We start from the raw sequence: 21,545 nt of genomic DNA on the forward strand, positions 1-21,545 counted from the left end.
GCGTGTGGAACCCAAGTATGATCAACCATGTGAACGGGAGACGTGTTCAAATATGTCTCAGTTTTCCTCCCCTGGTACTCGGGTGCAACATTCCAGACGCTTTACTAACACTCTCCCGACTTGGAGAGTCAGTCCCTTTAACCTCCTGTTTGGCACAGTTTGCAATTTCTGCGGAAGATGAACAGGAATAGCGAGAACCAATGAGAGGCTAGCTGGAGGTGTCTGGACGGGCAAATTTAACTCTCATTTCCCACCAGGAAGAGGAATTAACCAAAGGCTCAGCATGCCGGGCCGGAACCAGATTAGGGCCTGAAGCCATCCTGCGGTGTTGCGGCCAGGTCACAAGAAAGCGAGTTGAAGAAAGGAGCTCAGGGGCACTGTAATTCACAAACCTGCAGAGTTATAAATGACAGCAATCGTCCAAAAATAGACTGAAGTAAGGCTGCCAAGAGGACTTGAAAGCGGGGCAGAATTGCAGGAAACCGATTTCAGGAGGTAGACTGGAATTGCATTGAAAGCATAGGAAAAGAGGCAGAACGTCCACAATGATGCACTTGGCCAAAAAGGGCGTATGCGTTTTTTCCTGAATATATTCAGGAAAAAACGCATACGCCCTTTTTGGCCAACCAAGCAAGCTTGCAAAGGAAATCTGCACTACAATGAAGTCTCACTTCCCCCCGGTCAAAAGGGCCATCTGAAAAAAGTGTAAAATCCAGAAAGGCAGGACAGGCCATGGAGAACTGGGAGCCTTGTTATGCTGAAGGGCGGGATGTAAATTGCCAAAAACCACTTGGGAGAAGTGTATGGTGTTTCCTGAAACATCTAAAAAACAAAGCAACAGAGCCTAGGGCACTTCCACTTATGGTCCTATAGCTTAGGGAATTTAAAATCAAAAAGACACAGCCACCCCAAAGTTTGGAACGGCTCTGTTTACAAGAACCTCGTTTACAGTACAAGTTCAACATCACAGAAAGTGAAAAATGGATAAAAAAGTTGTGGTATTTACTTACAAAGCAATATCACTCAGCAATGAAATCTGTGTCATCAGGCCCTTAGCAGCACAATGAGTGGATTCAGGTATGATGATTCTAACTGAAATAAGTCACACAGAAAAAGAAACATCATAAGATATCAGTAGGGCGGAGGTCGGGGCTGCGTAGTGGGAGGCGGACTGGCGAGGGGCGCCGGAAGAGCTGCAGGTGCGGCCCAGCGTCCGATTCCTCGGGCCCGCCGAGCCAGGAGGTACTGAGCCGCCGCCGCCGCCGCCGCCGCCCTCGGCCCGGCCTGCAGCGGGGTATGGGGGCGGTGCGGCCCCTCGGCCCCCTCCCCCTCTCTCCCTCCTCTCCACCCCTCCCCTTCCCGTGGTCCCGGGCTCCCGGACCCTCCCCCAGGGCCGCATTCTCCTCTCCCCGTCTTCCTGTCCTCTTCCGCTGTCCTCTCGTTCCCCACCCCCAAGCATAAACACCCCTCCGCGTCCCAGGCGTCTCCCGTCGCCCCTCCCCCCTCCCCGGGGGTCCACCCTCCAGCGTTCCGGGGGTTCCCGAGGTCTCTCCAGTGGCAGCTTTCTGTAAGCGTGGTCCCGAAGATGGGAGGCGCGGTGAGTGCTGGTGAAGACAACGACGAGCTGATAGACCATCTGAAGGCAGCGCAGTACATCCGCTCCGAGCTGGTGGAGCAGGCCTTCCGAGCTGTTGACCGCGCCGACTATTACCTCGAGGAGTTTAAGGAGAACGCGTACAAGGACCTGGCGTGGAAGCACGGGAACATCCACCTCTCTGCTCCGTGCATCTATTCGGAGGAGATGGAGGCCCTGGACCTGCAGCCTGGCCTTTCCTTCCTGAACCTGGGCAGCGGCACCGGCTACCTCAGCTCCATGGTGGGGCTCATCCTCGGTCCTTTTGGTGTGAACCACGGGGTGGAACTCCATTCAGATGTGACAGAGTATGCGAAGCAGAAGCTGGACTTTTTCATCAGGACGAGTGACAGCTTCGACAAGTTTGACTTCTGCGAGCCCTCCTTCGTCACCGGCAATTGCCTGGAGATCTCTCCAGGCTGCTCTCAGTATGACCGGGTGTACTGCGGGGCAGGCGTGCAGAAGCAGCACGAGGGGTACATGAAGAGCCTCCTCAAAGTCGGGGGCGTCCTGGTCATGCCGCTGGAAGAGAAGTTGACTAAGATAACTCGGACGGGTCCTTCCGCCTGGGAAACCAAAAAGATTCTGGCTGTGTCTTTTGCTCCACTCGTCCAGCCCTGCCAGTCGGAGTCAGGAGAATCACGACTTGTCCACACCCCTGACGGTTCGCAGCCTCCAGGACCTGGCGCGCATTGCCATCCGGGGCACCATTAAGAAGGTCATCCACCAGGAAGCTGTGAACAAAAACGGGAACGGACTGAAGAACACTCCCAGGTTTAAACGGAGGAGAGTTCGCCGCCGCCGAATGGAAACGATTGTCTTTTTGGACAAAGAGGTGTTTGCCAGTCGGCTCTCCAACCCCTCTGATGACACCAGCTGCGGAGACCTGGAAGACGAGCGGCAAGAAGAAGAGGTGACAACCCCGCCGGACACCAAGCCCGAGCCCCCGGTGAACTTCCTGCGTGAGAAGGTCCTGAGCCTCCCTCTGCCAGATCCCCTGAAGTACTACCTGCTTTATTACAGAGAAAAGTAAGTCTGTGGTCCAGGGGAGGAGGCCAAGCCTTCCTGGAGGGCTGCCCGCAGCAGGTGCACTGGAGGAGGAAGGGGCTCCCGCTCTGCATCTCGTCTTCTCGTCTGTCCTTGACTGTCCTGTAGAGTTTTCATCCAGTCATCTGATTTCTGTAAACATAGTCTGACAAACATAAGGTGCAAGGGGGAATGTCTCAAAAGGGCGAGAGTCTCCTGGAGGAGGGGTTGACTTCACACTCTCAGGAAATGCTGAGGTCTACACGTGGAGGTGGCCTGGAGACCGTTTCTTACACAAGGTACACGTGTCTGCATCAGAAAGGAAAACTGAAGTTGAAATTAATCTGTGTTTCTTATAAAAGGTGAGACAAAAAGCACAAGTTGCTAAGTGTATGAAATCTTTTCTGAGTGGGACACGCCTATGTGCAAGTTTGAATTTTACGGAATCAACCTCTTAATTACTGGCACCGAGTAATTAAAGATTTATTAAAAGATTAATTTAAAAGATTTAACTAAATGTTTTAGTTATTTGGAACGTGGATACTTGATTGAAAAGCCCTCTCTTATTTTAAGTAAATTAATTACATCTTACGTGAGTTGTCAATTGTAATTTTAAAAAACAAAAATTGTGATGGGGAGAGGAATGAACGTATCAGATTGCCAGGTGTCTTTGTGGAATTGCAAAAGAATTCCAAGGCATTTTTTTCTGACACCTTTTGTTACCTTTAAAGTAACCAACATTGAGTAATCCCGTCAAAGAAAGTCCTGAAGAATGAAACAAGTGTTGTGTGTAAGTAATGAGCTGCATTACTTTTGCCCCAGAGACAGAGAGTACTGTTGACTCAACTTTAAATACAGTCAACGGTGTCTAAGGCTCAGTCCTCAGAGCAGGTGGGAAGTACTGGCTGCAGGAAATGGATTGGGGACGGTGTAGACGGCCTGTGGGTTGGTGTTTTGTTTTTTTTTTCAGTTGGCTATTGTTCTGTAATCACATAACAGTACTGATTCATAGATTTTATCTTTTATAATTCTGGAGAAAAATATTTGTTAGTTTTGTAATTTTTCCTAAGAACAAACGCGTGTTTGGTACATTGCATTAGAACAGTTTCACTCAAGTTTGACTTGTGGAATCCATCTTCTCCAGCGCTGTGTGTTGAGAGCTTCCTGTCTTATTAAGTCGTGGGTCTAGAAGAAGAGGCCGTCCTTTTAGTTAGGTGGCAGGATGTTTACAAGTGACACTGCTTCTTCCAAAACATTGGTTCTTTTCAGACTTTTCAGTTTTAACCAAAGTTAAACCCCAAATCAGAGTCATCCAGATTTTATGATTCATTTGATCTCTCAGCCTCTCAGGAGTTGCTGGATTTCAGTGTCTTTGTGGTTTTACCAGCTTTGCGGAGTTCTGGTTATTTTGTTTTGCCATTTATGCTTTTTTAAAGTAACTGAGTCATTTTATCACAGAACACTGCGTGCACACATAGCTGGGAAAGCGGATGTATTGCCCTAAATGGGTACCGTTAAGCTGTTGTAAAGAAGGGTTTCTTCATAGTCGTGTTTACCTGCCTTTAACTGAACGTCAAGCCTCATTGTCTCAGAGAGAAAAGCATGAGTCACGTTTACTTGCTAAGACTTCGGTTTGCAGATCTTGTTGACGTCATTCTAATTGATTTGTAGAGACCTCTGCAACACGTGGACGTTTTTGGACATGATATCTGAAATATTTTATATTAGGTGGCTTGACTAAATGTTTTTCTGTAATTGTATATGGATTTCCTTTTTTTTCAACCACATTTGCCTTTATGCTAGATTGTAGAAAGTCTTTGCGAGGCATAAGACATGTTTTCCCCTATGTATGTTAAACCTTTCCTAACATTTTGTATTTACATGTTGGTTTGTGACTTTTAAACCAGAATTTGGTTACAAGATATATATATATAGATATTGAATATAATATATGTGAAATAATTTGGTATTGATCTATCTAATAAACATAAAGGAGAATCATCAGTGAGTTTCCCTGTGTGTCAGCACCTTTCTCCGGAGTCAGTATGAGACACTACTTTCTGTTTTCAGACAGATGACTTATATATATAGTCTGTGTTGTCTGCAAGCTCTGTATTGTAAACCACATTCTAGACAATGGCTGACTTTTGTGTTTCGATTAGTCTGTATTTTTATATGTGACTTTCGTCTTGCAAGTAGTGCAGCCATAGACATGTGCAAAACAAGCAACAAATGTATAATATTAAGCACATAAGACAGAAGCCAGCTGCGTATTTAAAAGTATTTTTGCCCATCTGGAACTTTCAGGGGATTAAGGCGAGAAATATGAAACAAAGGTTTTGATGAACAGATACACAAGCGATACCAATAAAGGTAGTTACGGCAAAAAAAAAAAAAAGATATCAGTAATACACGGAATGTAAACTTGGCTACACAGGAACTGAATTACAGAACAGAACAGGGTCTCAAATTTAGAAAACCAACTTATGCTTGCTTAAGGGTAAAGGTGAGTTGGGGTGCTGCATAAAACCAGATTGAAATGAGCACAGATAAAGTTCCTTAAGCCAAATATGGAATAGACAAGAGCTACTCCTTGCTCAATGAAATGGACTCAACACCCCATATTAAACGCCTAAGAATGTACCTGACTAGTAAGTATCTTAAAACCTATGGATTGCTATGTCTCCGAAAGAGAATCAAGCATGTGTACAGGGGCATAAACGCAGCAGTGATAGGATTGGAGAGGTTCGGTGAGCAAATGAAGACCCTTTGAAGTCATATTGCATGGTACCCATTGCACGGGTTTCAACTACCCAGGTTTTAGGTATTCTTCCTTCAGCTAAAACATGCATGTGGAACCTAGAGTATGATCAACCATGTGATCGGGAGACGTGTTCAAATATGTCTCAGTTTTCGTACCCTGGTACTCGGGTGCAACATTCCAGACGCTTTACTAACACTCTCCCCAGTTGGAGAGTCAGTCCCTTTAACCTCCTGTTTGGCCCAGTTTGCAATTTCTGCGGAAGATGAACAGGAATAGCGAGAATCAATGAGAGACTAGCTGGAGGTGTCTGGACGGGCAAATTTAACTCTCATTTCCCACCAGGAAGAGGAATTAACCAAAGGCTCAGCGTGCCGTGCCGGAACCAGATTAGGGCCTGAAGCCATCCTGCGGTGTTTCGGCCAGCTCACAAGAAAGCGAGTTGAAGAAAGGAGCTCAGGGGCACTGTAATTCACAAACCTGCAGAGTTATAAATGACAGCTATCGTCCAAAAATAGACTGAAGTAAGGCTGCCAAGAGGACTTGAAAGCGGGGCAGAATTGCAGGAAACCGATTTCAGGAGGTAGACTGGAATTGCATTGAAAGCATAGGAAAAGAGGCAGAACGTCCACAATGATGCACTTGGCCAAAAAGGGCGTATGCGTTTTTTCCTGAATATATTCAGGAAAAAACGCATACGCCATTTTTGGCCAACCAAGCAAGCTTGCAAAGGAAATCTGCACTACAATGAAGTCTCACTTCCCCCCCGGTCAAAAGGGCCATCTGAAAAAAGTGTAAAATCCAGAAAGGCAGGACAGGCCATGGAGAACTGGGAGCCTTGTTATGCTGATGGGCGGGATGTAAATTGCCAACAACCACTCGGGAGAAGTGTATGGTGTTTCCTGAAACATCTAAAAAACAAAGCAACAGAACCTAGGGCACTTCCACTTATGGTCCTATAGCTTAGGGAAATTAAAATCAAAAAGACACAGCCACCCCAAAGTTTGGAACGGCTCTGTTTACAAGAACCTCGTTTACAGTACAAGTTCAACATCGCAGAAAGTGAAAAATGGATAAAAAAGTTGTGGTACTTACTTACAAAGCAATATCACTCAGCAATGAAATCTGTGTCATCAGGCCCTTAGCAGCACAATGAGTGGATTCAGGTATGATGATTCTAACTGAAATAAGTCACACAGAAAAAGAAACATCATAAGATATCAGTAATACACGGAATGTAAACTTGGCTACACAGGAACTGAATTACAGAACAGAAGAGGGTCTCAAATTTAGAAAACCAACTTATGCTTGCTTAAGGGTAAAGGTGAGTTGGGGTGCTGCATAAAACCAGAGATTGAAATGAGCACAGATAAAGTTCCTTAAGCCAAATATGGAATAGACAAGAGCTACTCCTTGCTCAACGAAATGGACTCAACACCCCATATTAAACGCCTAAGAATGTTCCTGACTAGTAAGTATCTTAAAACCTATGGATTGCTATGTCTCCGAAAGAGAATCAAGCATGTGTACAGGGGCATAAACGCAGCAGTGATAGGATTGGAGAGGTTCGTGAGCAAATGAAGACCCTTTGAAGAAATATTGCATGGTACCCATTCCACGGGTTTCAACTACCCAGGTTTAAGGTATTCTTCCTTCAGCTAAAACATGCATGTGGAACCTAGAGTATGATCAACCATGTGATCGGTAGACGTGTTCAAATATGTCTCAGTTTTCGTACGCTGGTACTCAGGTGCAACATTCCAGACGCTTTACTAACACTCTCCCCAGTTGGAGAGTCAGTCCCTTTAACCTCCTGTTTGGCCCAGTTTGCAATTTCTGTGGAAGATGAACAGGAATAGCGAGAACCAATGAGAGACTAGGTGGAGGTGTCTGGATGGGCAAATTTAAGTCTCATTTCCCACCAGGAAGAGGAATTAACCAAAGGCTCAGCGTGCCATGCCAGAACCAGATTAGGGCCTGAAGACATCCTGCGGTGTTGCGGCCAGCTCACAAGAAAGCGAGTTGAAGAAAGGAGCTCAGGGGCACTGTAATTCACAAACCTGCAGAGTTATAAATGACAGCTATCGTCCAAAAATAGACTGAAGTAAGGCTGCCAAGAGGACTTGAAAGCGGGGCAGAATTGCAGGAAACCGATTTCAGGAGGTAGACTGGAATTGCATTGAAAACATAGGAAAAGAGGCAGAACGTCCACAATGATGCACTTGGCCAAAGAGGGCGTATGCGTTTTTTCCTGAATATATTCAGGAAAAAACGCATACGCCCTTTTTGGCCAACCAAGCAAGCTTGCAAAGGAAATCTGCACTACAATGAAGTCTCACTTCCCCCCCGGCAAAAGGGCCATCTGAAAAAAGTGTAAAATCCAGAAAGGCAGGACAGGCCATGGAGAACTGGGAGCCTTGTTATGCTGATGGGCGGGATGTAAATTGCCAACAACCACTCGGGAGAAGTGTATGGTGTTTCCTGAAATATCTAAAAAACAAAGCAACAGAGCCTAGGGCAGTTCCACTTATGGTCCTATAGCTTAGGGAATTTAAAATCAAAAAGACACAGCCACCCCAAAGTTTGGAACGGCTCTGTTTACAAGAACCTCGTTTACAGTACAAGTTCAACATCGCAGAAAGTGAAAAATGGATAAAAAAGTTGTGGTATTTACTTACAAAGCAATATTACTCAGCAATGAAATCTGTGTCATCAGGCCCTTAGCAGCACAATGAGTGGATTCAGGTATGATGATTCTAACTGAAATAAGTCACACAGAAAAAGAAACATCATAAGATATCAGTAATACACGGAATGGAAACTTGGCTACACAGGAACTGAATTACAGAACAGAACAGGGTCTCAAATTTAGAAAACCAACTTATGCTTGCTTAAGGGTAAAGGTGAGTTGGGGTGCTGCATAAAACCAGAGATTGAAATGAGCACAGATAAAGTTCCTTAAGCCAAATATAGAATAGACAAGAGCTACTCCTTGCTCAACGAAATGGACTCAACACCGCATATTAAACGCCTAAGAATGTACCTGACTAGTAAGTATCTTAAAACCTATGGATTGCTATGTCTCCGAAAGAGAATCAAGCGTGTGTACAGGGGCATAAACGCAGCAGTGATAGGATTGGAGAGGTTCGGTGAGCACATGAAGACCCTTTGAAGTCATATTGCATGGTACCCATTCCACGGGTCTCAACTCTCCAGGTTTAAGGTATTCTTCCTTCAGCTAAAACATGCATGTGGAACCCAAGTATGATCAACCATGTGAACGGGAGACGTGTTCAAATATGTCTCAGTTTTCCTCCCCTGGTACTCGGGTGCAACATTCCAGACGCTTTACTAACACTCTCCCCACTTGGAGAGTCAGCGCCTTTAACCTCCTGTTTGGCCCAGTTTGCAATTTCTGCAGAAGATGAACAGGCATAGCGAGAACCAATGAGAGGCTAGCTGGAGGTGTCTGGACGGGCAAATTTAACTCTCATTTCCCACCAGGAAGAGGAAATAACCAAAGGCTCAGCGTGCCGTGCCGGAACCAGATTAGGGCCTGAAGCCATCCTGCGGTGTTGCGGCCAGCTCAAAAGAAAGCGAGGTGAAGAAAGGAGCTCAGGGGCACTGTAATTCACAAACCTGCAGAGTTATAAATGACAGCTATCGTCCAAAAATAGACTGAAGTAAGGCTGCCAAGAGGACTTGAAAGCGGGGCAGAATTGCAGGAAACCGATTTCAGGAGGTAGACTGGAATTGCATTGAAAGCATAGGAAAAGAGGCAGAACGTCCACAATGATGCACTTGGCCAAAAAGGGCGTATGCGTTTTTTCCTGAATATATTCAGGAAAAAACGCATACGCCCTTTTTGGCCAACCAAGCAAGCTTGCAAAGGAAATCTGCACTACAATGAAGTCTCACTTCCCCCCGGTCAAAAGGGCCATCTGAAAAAAGTGTAAAATCCAGAAAGGCAGGACAGGCCATGGAGAACTGGGAGCCTTGTTATGCTGATGGGCGGGATGTAAATTGCCAACAACCACTCGGGAGAAGTGTATGGTGTTTCCTGAAATATCTAAAAAACAAAGCAACAGAGCCTAGGGCACTTCCACTTATGGTCCTATAGCTTAGGGAATTTAAAATCAAAAAGACACAGCCACCCCAAAGTTTGGAACGGCTCTGTTTACAAGAACCTCGTTTACAGTACAAGTTCAATATCGCAGAAAGTGAAAAATGGATAAAAAAGTTGTGGTATTTACTTACAAAGCAATATCACTCAGCAATGAAATCTGTGTCATCAGGCCCTTAGCAGCACAATGAGTGGATTCAGGTATGATGATTCTAACTGAAATAAGTCACACAGAAAAAGAAACATCATAAGATATCAGTAATACACGGAATGTAAACTTGGCTACACAGGAACTGAATTACAGAACAGAAGAGGGTCTCAAATTTAGAAAACCAACTTATGCTTGCTTAAGGGTAAAGGTGAGTTGGGGTGCTGCATAAAACCAGAGTTTGAAATGAGCACACATAAAGTTCCTTAAGCCAAATATGGAATAGACAAGAGCTACTCCTTGCTCAACGAAATGGACTCAACACCCCATATTAAACGCCTAAGAATGTTCCTGACTAGTAAGTATCTTAAAACCTATGGATTGCTATGTCTCCGAAAGAGAATCAAGCATGTGTACAGGGGCATAAACGCAGCAGTGATAGGATTGGAGAGGTTCGTGAGCAAATGAAGACCCTTTGAAGTCATATTGCATGGTTCCCATTCCACGGGTTTCAACTACCCAGGTTTAAGGTATTCTTCCTTCAGCTAAAACATGCATGTGGAACCTAGAGTATGATCAACCATGTGATCGGGAGACGTGTTCAAATATGTCTCAGTTTTCGTACGCTGGTACTCGGGTGCAACATTCCAGACGCTTTACTAACACTCTCCCCACTTGGAGAGTCAGTCCCTTTAACCTCCTGTTTGGCCCAGTTTGCAATTTCTGTGGAAGATGAACAGGAATAGCGAGAACCAATGAGAGACTAGGTGGAGGTGTCTGGATGGGCAAATTTAAGTCTCATTTCCCACCAGGAAGAGGAATTAACCAAAGGCTCAGCGTGCCATGCCAGAACCAGATTAGGGCCTGAAGACATCCTGCGGTGTTGCGGCCAGCTCACAAGAAAGCGAGTTGAAGAAAGGAGCTCAGGGGCACTGTAATTCACAAACCTGCAGAGTTATAAATGACAGCTATCGTCCAAAAATAGACTGAAGTAAGGCTGCCAAGAGGACTTGAAAGCGGGGCAGAATTGCAGGAAACCGATTTCAGGAGGTAGACTGGAATTGCATTGAAAGCATAGGAAAAGAGGCAGAGCGTCCACAATGATGCACTTGGCCAAAAAGGGCGTATGCGTTTTTTCCTGAATATATTCAGGAAAAAACGCATACGCCCTTTTTGGCCAACCAAGCAAGCTTGCAAAGGAAATCTGCACTACAATGAAGTCTCACTTCCCCCCGGTCAAAAGGGCCATCTGAAAAAAGTGTAAAATCCAGAAAGCCAGGACAGGCCATGGAGAACTGGGAGCCTTGTTATGCTGAAGGGCGGGATGTAAATTGCCAACAACCACTCGGGAGAAGTGTATGGTGTTTCCTGAAATATCTAAAAAACAAAGCAACAGAGCCTAGGGCAGTTCCACTTATGGTCCTATAGCTTAGGGAATTTAAAATCAAAAAGACACAGCCACCCCAAAGTTTGGAACGGCTCTGTTTACAAGAACCTCGTTTACAGTACAAGTTCAACATCGCAGAAAGTGAAAAATGGATAAAAAAGTTGTGGTATTTACTTACAAAGCAATATTACTCAGCAATGAAATCTGTGTCATCAGGCCCTTAGCAGCACAATGAGTGGATTCAGGTATGATGATTCTAACTGAAATAAGTCACACAGAAAAAGAAACATCATAAGATATCAGTAATACACGGAATGGAAACTTGGCTACACAGGAACTGAATTACAGAACAGAACAGGGTCTCAAATTTAGAAAACCAACTTATGCTTGCTTAAGGGTAAAGGTGAGTTGGGGTGCTGCATAAAACCAGAGATTGAAATGAGCACAGATAAAGTTCCTTAAGCCAAATATAGAATAGACAAGAGCTACTCCTTGCTCAAAGAAATGGACTCAACACCGCATATTAAACGCCTAAGAATGTACCTGACTAGTAAGTATCTTAAAACCTATGGATTGCTATGTCTCCGAAAGAGAATCAAGCGTGTGTACAGGGGCATAAACGCAGCAGTGATAGGATTGGAGAGGTTCGGTGAGCACATGAAGACCCTTTGAAGTCATATTGCATGGTACCCATTCCACGGGTCTCAACTCTCCAGGTTTAAGGTATTCTTCCTTCAGCTAAAACATGCATGTGGAACCCAAGTATGATCAACCATGTGAACGGGAGACGTGTTCAAATATGTCTCAGTTTTCCTCCCCTGGTACTCGGGTGCAACATTCCAGATGCTTTACTAACACTCTCCCCACTTGGAGAGTCAGCGCCTTTAACCTCCTGTTTGGCCCAGTTTGCAATTTCTGCAGAAGATGAACAGGCATAGCGAGAACCAATGAGAGGCTAGCTGGAGGTGTCTGGACGGGCAAATTTAACTCTCATTTCCCACCAGGAAGAGGAAATAACCAAAGGCTCAGCGTGCCGTGCCGGAACCAGATTAGGGCCTGAAGCCATCCTGCGGTGTTGCGGCCAGCTTAAAAGAAAGCGAGGTGAAGAAAGGAGCTCAGGGGCACTGTAATTCACAAACCTGCAGAGTTATAAATGACAGCTATCGTCCAAAAATAGACTGAAGTAAGGCTGCCAAAAGGAGTTGAAAGCGGGGCAGAATTGCAGGAAACCGATTTCAGGAGGTAGACTGGAATTGCATTGAAAGCATAGGAAAAGAGGCAGAACGTCCACAATGATGCACTTGGCCAAAAAGGGCGTATGCGTTTTTTCCTGAATATATTCAGGAAAAAACGCATACGCCCTTTTTGGCCAACCAAGCAAGCTTGCAAAGGAAATCTGCACTACAATGAAGTCTCACTTCCCCCCGGTCAAAAGGGCCATCTGAAAAAAGTGTAAAATCCAGAAAGGCAGGACAGGCCATGGACAACTGGGAGCCTTGTTATGCTGATGGGCGGGATGTAAATTACCAACAGACACTCAGGAGAAGTGTATGGTGTTTCCTGAAACATCTAAAAAACAGAAGCAACAGAGCCTAGGGCACTGCCACTTATGGTCCTATAGCTTAGGGAAATTAAAATCAAAAAGACACAGCCACCCCAAAGTTTGGAACAGCTCTGTTTACAAGAACCTCGTTTACAGTACAAGTTCAACATCGCAGAAAGTGAAAAATGGATAAAGAAGTTGTGGTATTTACTTACAAAGCAATATCACTCAGCAATGAAATCTGTGTCATCAGGCCCTTAGCAGCACAATGAGTGGATTCAGGTATGATGATTCTAACTGAAATAAGTCACACAGAAAAAGAAACATCATAAGATATCAGTAATACACGGAATGTAAACTTGGCTACACAGGAACTGAATTACAGAACAGAACAGGGTCTCAAATTTAGAAAACCAACTTATTCTTGCTTAAGGGTAAAGGTGAGTTGGGGTGCTGCATAAAACCAGAGATTGAAATGAGCACAGATAAAGTTCCTTAAGCCAAATACGGAATACACAACAGCTACTCCTTGCTCAACGAAATGGACTCAACACCCCATATTAAAGGCCTAAGAATGTACCAGACTAGTAAGTATCTTAAAACCTATGGATTGCTATGTCTCCGAAAGAGAATCAAGCATGTGTACAGGGGCATAAACACAGCAGTGATAGAATTGGAGAGGTTCGGTGAGCAAATGAAGACCCTTTGAAGTCATATTGCATGGTACCCATTCCACGGGTTTCAACTACCCAGGTTTAAGGTATTCTTCCTTCAGCTAAAACATGCATGTGGAACTTAGAGTATGATCAACCATGTGATCGGGAGACGTGTTCAAATATGTCTCAGTTTTCGTACCCTGGTACTCGGGTGCAACATTCCAGACGCTTTACTAACACTCTCCCCAGTTGGAGAGTCAGTCCCTTTAACCTCCTGTTTGGCCCAGTTTGCAATTTCTGTGGAAGATGAACAGGAATAGCGAGAACCAATGAGAGGCTAGCTGGAGGTGTCTGGACGGGCAAATTTAACTCTCATTTCCCACCAGGAAGAGGAATTAACCACAGGCTCAGCGTGCCGTGCCAGAACCAGATTAGGGCCTGAAGACATCCTGCGGTGTTGCGGCCAGGTCACAAGAAAGCGAGTTGAAGAAAGGAGCTCAGGGGCACTGTAATTCACAAACCTGCAGAGTTATAAATGACAGCTATCGTCCAAAAATAGACTGAAGTAAGGCTGCCAAGAGGACTTGAAAGCGGGGCAGAATTGCAGGAAACCGATTTCAGGAGGTAGACTGGAATTGCATTGAAAGCATAGGAAAAGAGGCAGAACGTCCACAATGATGCACTTGGCCAAAAAGGGCGTATGCGTTTTTTCCTGAATATATTCAGGAAAAAACGCATACGCCCTTTTTGGCCAACCAAGCAAGCTTGCAAAGGAAATCTGCACTACAATGAAGTCTCACTTCCCCCCGGTCAAAAGGGCCATCTGAAAAAAGTGTAAAATCCAGAAAGGCAACAGACCATGGAGAACTGGGAGCCTTGTTATGCTGATGGGCGGGATGTAAATTGCCAACAGACACTTGGGAGAAGTGTATGGTGTTTCCTGAAACATCTAAAAAACAAAGCAACAGAGCCTAGGGCACTGCCACTTATGGTCCTATAGCTTAGGGAAATTAAAATCAAAAAGACACAGCCACCCCAAAGTTTGGGACGCCTCTGTTTACAAGAACCTCGTTTACAGTACAAGTTCAACATCGCAGAAAGTGAAAAATGGATAAAGAAGTTGTGGTATTTACTTACAAAGCAATATCACTCAGCAATGAAATCTATGTCATCAGGCCCTTAGCAGCACAATGAGTGGATTCAGGTATGATGATTCTAACTGAAATAAGTCACACAGAAAAAGAAACATCATAAGATATCAGTAATACACGGAATGTAAACTTGGCTACACAGGAACTGAATTACAGAACAGAACAGGGTCTCAAATTTAGAAAACCAACTTATGCTTGCTTAAGGGTAAAGGTGAGTTGGGGTGCTGCATAAAACCAGAGATTGAAATGAGTACAGATAAAGTTCCTTAAGCCAAATATGGAATAGACAAGAGCTACTCCTTGCTCAACGAAATGGACTCAACACCGCATATTAAACGCCTAAGAATGTACCTGACTTGTAAGTATCTTAAAACCTATGGATTGCTATGTCTCCAAAAGAGAATCAAGCATGTGTACAAAGACATAAACGCAGCAGTGATAGGATTGGAGAGGTTCGTGAGCAAATGAAGACCCTTTGAAGTCATATTGCATGGTACCCATTCCACGGGTTTCAACTATCCAGGTTTAAGGTATTCTTCCTTCAGCTAAAACATGCATGTGGAACCTAGAGTATGATCAACCATGTGATCGGGAGACGTGTTCAAATATGTCTCAGTTTTCCTCCCCTGGTACTCGGGTGCAACATTCCAGACGCTTTACTAACACTCTCCCCAGTTGGAGAGTCAGTCCCTTTAACCTCCTGTTTGGCCCAGTTTGCAATTTCTGTGGAAGATGAACAGGAATAGCGAGAACCAATGAGAGGCTAGCTGGAGGTGTCTGGACGGGCAAATTTAACTCTCATTTCCCACCAGGAAGAGGAATTAACCAAAGGCTCAGCGTGCCGTGCCGGAACCAGATTAGGGCCTGAAGCCATCCTGCGGTGTTGCGGCCAGCTCAAAAGAAAGCGAGTTGAAGAAAGGAGCTCAGGGGCACTGTAATTCACAAACCTGCAGAGTTATAAATGACAGCTATCGTCCAAAAATAGACTGAAGTAAGGCTGCCAAGAGGACTTGAAAGCGGGGCAGAATTGCAGGAAACCGATTTCAGGAGGTAGACTGGAATTGCATTGAAAGCATAGGAAAAGAGGCAGAACGTCCACAATGATGCACTTGGCCAAAAAGGGCGTATGCGTTTTTTCCTGAATATATTCAGGAAAAAACGCATACGCCCTTTTTGGCCAACCAAGCAAACTTGCAAAGGAAATCTGCACTACAATGAAGTCTCACTTCCCCCCGGTCAAAAGGGCCATCTGAAAAAAGTGTAAAATCCAGAAAGGCAGGACAGGCCATGGAGAACTGGGAGCCTTGTTATGCTGATGGGCGGGATGTAAATTGCCAACAGACACTCGGGAGAAGTGTATGGTGTTTCCTGAAACATCTAAAAAACAAAGCAACAGAGCCTAGGGCGCTGCCACTTATGGTCCTATAGCTTAGGGAAATTAAAATCAAAAAGACACAGCCACCCCAAAGTTTGGGACGCCTCTGTTTACAAGAACCTCGTTTACAGTACAAGTTCAACATCGCAGAAAGTGAAAAATGGATAAAGAAGTTGTGGTATTTACTTACAAAGCAATATCACTCAGCAATGAAATCTATGTCATCAGGCCCTTAGCAGCACAATGAGTGGATTCAGGTATGATGATTCTAACTGAAATAAGTCACACAGAAAAAGAAACATCATAAGATATCAGTAATACACGGAATGTAAACTTGGCTACACAGGAACTGAATTACAGAACAGAACAGGGTCTCAAATTTAGAAAACCAACTTATGCTTGCTTAAGGGGAAAGGTGAGTTGGGGTGCTGCATAAAACCAGAGATTGAAATGAGCACAGATAAAGTTCCTTAAGCCAAATATGGAATAGACAAGAGCTACTCCTTGCTCAACGAAATGGACTCAACACCGCATATTAAACGCCTAAGAATGTACCTGACTAGTAAGTATCTTAAAACCTATGGATTGCTATGTCTCCGAAAGAGAATCAAGCATGTGTACAGGGGCATAAACGCAGCAGTGATAGGATTGGAGAGGTTCGTGAGCAAATGAAGACCCTTTGAAGTCATATTGCATGGTACCCATTCCACGGGTTTCAACTACCCAGGTTTAAGGTATTCTTCCTTTAGCTAAAACATGCATATGGAACCTACAGTATGATCAACCATGTGATCGGGAGACGTGTTCAAATATGTCTCAGTTTTCGTACCCTGGTACTCGGGTGCAACATTCCAGACGCTTTACTAACACTCTCCCCACTTGGCGAGTCAGTCCCTTTAACCTCCTGTTTGGCCCAGTTTGCAATTTCTGTGGAAGATGAACAGGAATAGCGAGAACCAATGAGAGACTAGGTGGAGGTGTCTGGATGGGCAAATTTAAGTCTCATTTCCCACCAGGAAGAGGAATTAACCAAAGGCTCAGCGTGCCATGCCAGAACCAGATTAGGGCCTGAAGACATCCTGCGGTGTTGCGGCCAGGTCACAAGAAAGCGAGTTGAAGAAAGGAGCTCAGGGGCACTGTAATTCACAAACCTGCAGAGTTATAAATGACAGCTATCGTCCAAAAATAGACTGAAGTAAGGCTGCCAAGAGGACTTGAAAGCGGGGCAGAATTGCAGGAAACCGATTTCAGGAGGTAGACTGGAATTGCATTGAAAGCATAGGAAAAGAGGCAGAACGTCCACAATGATGCACTTGGCCAAAAAGGGCGTATGCGTTTTTTCCTGAATATATTCAGGAAAAAACGCATACGCCCTTTTTGGCCAACCAAGCAAACTTGCAAAGGAAATCTGCACTACAATGAAGTCTCACTTCCCCCCGGTCAAAAGGGCCATCTGAAAAAAGTGTAAAATCCAGAAAGGCAGTACAGGCCATGGAGAACTGGGAGCCTTGTTATGCTGATGGGCGGGATGTAAATTGCCAACAGACACTGGGGAGAAGTGTATGGTGTTTCCTGAAACATCTAAAAAACGAAGCAACAGAGCCTAGGGCACTTCCACTTATGGTCCTATAGCTTAGGGAAATTAAAAGCAAAAAGACACAGCCACCCCAAAGTTTGGGACGCCTCTGTTTACAAGAACCTCGTTTACCGTACAAGTTCAATATCACAGAAAGTGAAAAATGGATAAAGAACTTGTGGTACTTACGTACAATGCAGTATCACTCAGCAATGAAATCTATGTCATCAGGCCCGTAGCAGCATAATGAGTAGATTCAGGTACGATGATTCTAACTGAAATAAGTCACACAGAAAAAGAAACATCATAAGATATCACTAATACACGGAATGTAAACTTGGCTACACAGGAACTGAATTCCAAAACAGAACAGGTTCTCAAATTTAGAAAACCAACTTATGCTTGCTTAAGGGGAAAGGTGAGTTGGGGTGCTGCATAAAACCAGAGACTGAAATGAGCACAGATAAAGTTCCTTAAGCCAAATATGGAATAGACAAGAGCTACTCCTTGCTCAACGAAATGGACTCAACACCGCATATTAAACGCCTAAGAATGTACCTGACTAGTAAGTATCTTAAAACCTATGGATTGCTATGTCTCCGAAAGAGAATCAAGCATGTGTACAGGGGCATAAACGCAGCAGTGATAGGATTGGAGAGGTTCGGTGAGCAAATGAAGACCCTTTGAAGTCTTATTGCATGGTACCCATTCCACGGGTTTCAACTACCCAGGTTTTAGGTATTCTTCCTTCAGCTAAAACATGCATGTGGAACCCAGAGTATGATCAAGCATGTGATTGGGAGACGTGTTCAAATATGTCTCAGTTTTCCTCCCCTGGTACTCGGGTGCAACATTCCAGACGCTTTACTAACACTCTCCCCACTTGGAGAGTCAGCGCCTTTAACCTCCTGTTTGGCACAGTTTGCAATTTCTGTGGAAGATGAACAGGAATAGCGAGAACCAATGAGAGGCTAGCTGGAGGTGTCTGGACGGGCAAATTTAACTCTCATTTCCCACCAGGAAGAGGAAATAACCAAAGGCTCAGCGTGCCGTGCCGGAACCAGATTAGGGCCTGAAGCCATGCTGCGGTGTTGCGGCCAGGTCACAAGAAAGCGAGTTGAAGAAAGGAGCTCAGGGGCACTGTAATTCACAAACCTGCAGAGTTATAAATGACAGCTATCATCCAAAAATAGACTGAAGTAAGGCTGCCAAGAGGACTTGAAAGCCAAGAGGCAGAATTGCAGGAAACCGATTTCAGGAGGTAGACTGGAATTGCATTGAAAGCATAGGAAAAGAGGCAGAACGTCCACAATGATGCACTTGGCCAAAAAGGGCGTATGCGTTTTTTCCTGAATATATTCAGGAAAAAACGCATACGCCCTTTTTGGCCAACCAAGCAAGCTTGCAAAGGAAATCTGCACTACAATGAAGTCTCACTTCCCCCCGGTCAAAAGGGCCATCTGAAAAAAGTGTAAAATCCAGAAAGGCAGGACAGGCCATGGAGAACTGGGAGCCTTGTTATGCTGATGGGCGGGATGTAAATTGCCAACAACCACTCGGGAGAAGTGTATGGTGTTTCCTGAAACATCTAAAAAACAAAGCAACAGAGCCTAGGGCACTTCCACTTATGGTCCTATAGCTTAGGGAAATTAAAATCAAAAATACACAGCCACCCCAAAGTTTGGAACGGCTCTGTTTACAAGAACCTCGTTTACAGTACAAGTTCAACATCGCAGAAAGTGAAAAATGGGTAAAGAAGTTGTGGTATTTACTTACAAAGCAATATCACTCAGCAATGAAATCTGTGTCATCAGGCCCTTAGCAGCACAATAAGTGGATTCAGGTATGATGATTCTAACTGAAATTAGTCACACAGAAAAAGAAGCATCATAAGATATCACTAATACACGGAATGTAAACTTGGCTACACAGGAACTGAATTACAGAACAGAACAGGTTCTCAAATTTAGAAAACCAACTTATGCTTGCTTAAGGGGAAAGGTGAGTTGGGGTGCTGCATAAAACCAGAGATTGAAATGAGCACAGATAAAGTTCCTTAAGCCAAATATGGAATAGACAAGAGCTACTCCTTGCTCAACGAAATGGACTCAACACTGCATATTAAACGCCTAAGAATGTACCTGACTAGTAAGTATCTTAAAACCTATGGATTGCTATGTCTCCGAAAGAGAATCAAGCATGTGTACAGGGGCATAAACGCAGCAGTGATAGGATTGGAGATGTTCGTTGAGCAAATGAAGACCCTTTGAAGTCATATTGCATGGTACCCATTCCACGGGTTTCAACTACCCAGGTTTTAGGTATTCTTCCTTCAGCTAAAACATGCATGTGGAACCCAGAGTATGATCAACCATGTGATCGGGAGACGTGTTCAAATATGTCTCAGTTTTCGTACCCTGGTACTCGGGTGCAACATTCCAGACGCTTTACTAACACTCTCCCGACTTGGAGAGTCAGTCCCTTTAACCTCCTGTTTGGCCCAGTTTGCAATTTCTGTGGAAGATGAACAGGAATAGCGAGAACCAATGAGAGACTAGCTGGAGGTGTCTGGATGGGCAAATTTAACTCTCATTTCCCACCAGGAAGAGGAATTAACCAAAGGCTCAGCGTGCCGTGCCGGAACCAGATTAGGGCCTGAAGCCATCCTGCGGTGTTGCGGCCAGCTCAAAAGAAAGCGAGTTGAAGAAAGGAGCTCAGGGGCACTGTAATTCACAAAACTGCAGAGTTATAAATGACAGCTATCGTCCAAAAATAGACTGAAGTAAGGCTGCCAAGAGGACTTGAAAGCGGGGCAGAATTGCAGGAAACCGATTTCAGGAGGTAGACTGGAATTGCATTGAAAGCATAGGAAAAGAGGCAGAACGTCCACAATGATGCACTTGGCCAAAAAGGGCATATGCGTTTTTTCCTGAATATATTCAGGAAAAAATGCATACGCCCTTTTTGGCCAACCAAGCAAGCTTGCAAAGGAAATCTGCACTACAATGAAGTCTCACTTCCCCCCGGTCAAAAGGGCCATCTGAAAAAAGTGTAAAATCCAGAAAGGCAGGACAGGCCATGGAGAACTGGGAGCCTTGTTATGCTGATGGGCGGGATGTAAATTGCCAACAGACACTCGGGAGAAGTGTATGGTGTTTCCTGAAACATCTAAAAAACAAAGCAACAGAGCCTAGGGCACTGCCACTTATGGTCCTATAGCTTAGGGAAATTAAAAGCAAAAAGACACAGCCACCCCAAAGTTTGGGACGCCTCTGTTTACAAGAACCTCGTTTACCGTACAAGTTCAATATCACAGAAAGTGAAAAATGGATAAAGAACTTGTGGTACTTACGTACAATGCAGTATCACTCAGCAATGAAATCTATGTCATCAGGCCCGTAGCAGCATAATGAGTAGATTCAGGTACGATGATTCTAACTGAAATAAGTCACACAGAAAAAGAAACATCATAAGATATCACTAATACACGGAATGTAAACTTGGCTACACAGGAACTGAATTCCAAAACAGAACAGGTTCTCAAATTTAGAAAACCAACTTATGCTTGCTTAAGGGGAAAGGTGAGTTGGGTTGCTGCATAAAACCAGAGATTGAAATGAGCACAGATAAAGTTCCTTAAGTCAAATATGGAATAGACAAGAGCTACTCCTTGCTCAACGAAATGGACTCAACACCGCATATTAAACGCCTAAGAATGTACCTGACTAGTAAGTATCTTAAAACCTATGGATTGCTATGTCTCCGAAAGAGAATCAAGCATGTGTACAGGGGCATAAACGCAGCAGTGATAGGATTGGAGAGGTTCGGTGAGCAAATGAAGACCCTTTGAAGTCTTATTGCATGGTACCCATTCCACGGGTTTCAACTACCCAGGTTTTAGGTATTCTTCCTTCAGCTAAAACATGCATGTGGAACCCAGAGTATGATCAACCATGTGATTGGGAGACGTGTTCAAATATGTCTCAGTTTTCCTCCCCTGGTACTCGGGTGCAACATTCCAGACGCTTTACTAACACTCTCCCCACTTGGAGAGTCAGCGCCTTTAACCTCCTGTTTGGCACAGTTTGCAATTTCTGCGGAAGATGAACAGGAATAGCGAGAACCAATGAGAGGCTAGCTGGAGGTGTCTGGACGGGCAAATTTAA

General features: G+C 44.5%; 1 long non-coding RNA gene and 1 pseudogene across 8 annotated transcripts in view; one reads left to right on the forward strand and one right to left on the reverse strand.

Moving 5' to 3' along the window:
- LOC307181470 overlaps nucleotides 1-21,545 on the reverse strand; it is a 1,536,115-nt gene that overhangs the window by 665,458 nt on the left and 849,112 nt on the right. The window lies entirely within an intron of this gene.
- On the forward strand, nucleotides 1,258-2,843 carry LOC307181467 (protein-L-isoaspartate O-methyltransferase domain-containing protein 2-like; annotated as a pseudogene). Its single transcript has one exon. The product of its transcript is annotated as a protein-L-isoaspartate O-methyltransferase domain-containing protein 2-like (transcript).

This window comes from Stenella coeruleoalba (genome assembly GCF_951394435.1).
Source record: "Stenella coeruleoalba genome assembly, contig: scaffold_28, whole genome shotgun sequence".
Taxonomy (NCBI): domain Eukaryota; kingdom Metazoa; phylum Chordata; class Mammalia; order Artiodactyla; family Delphinidae; genus Stenella; species Stenella coeruleoalba.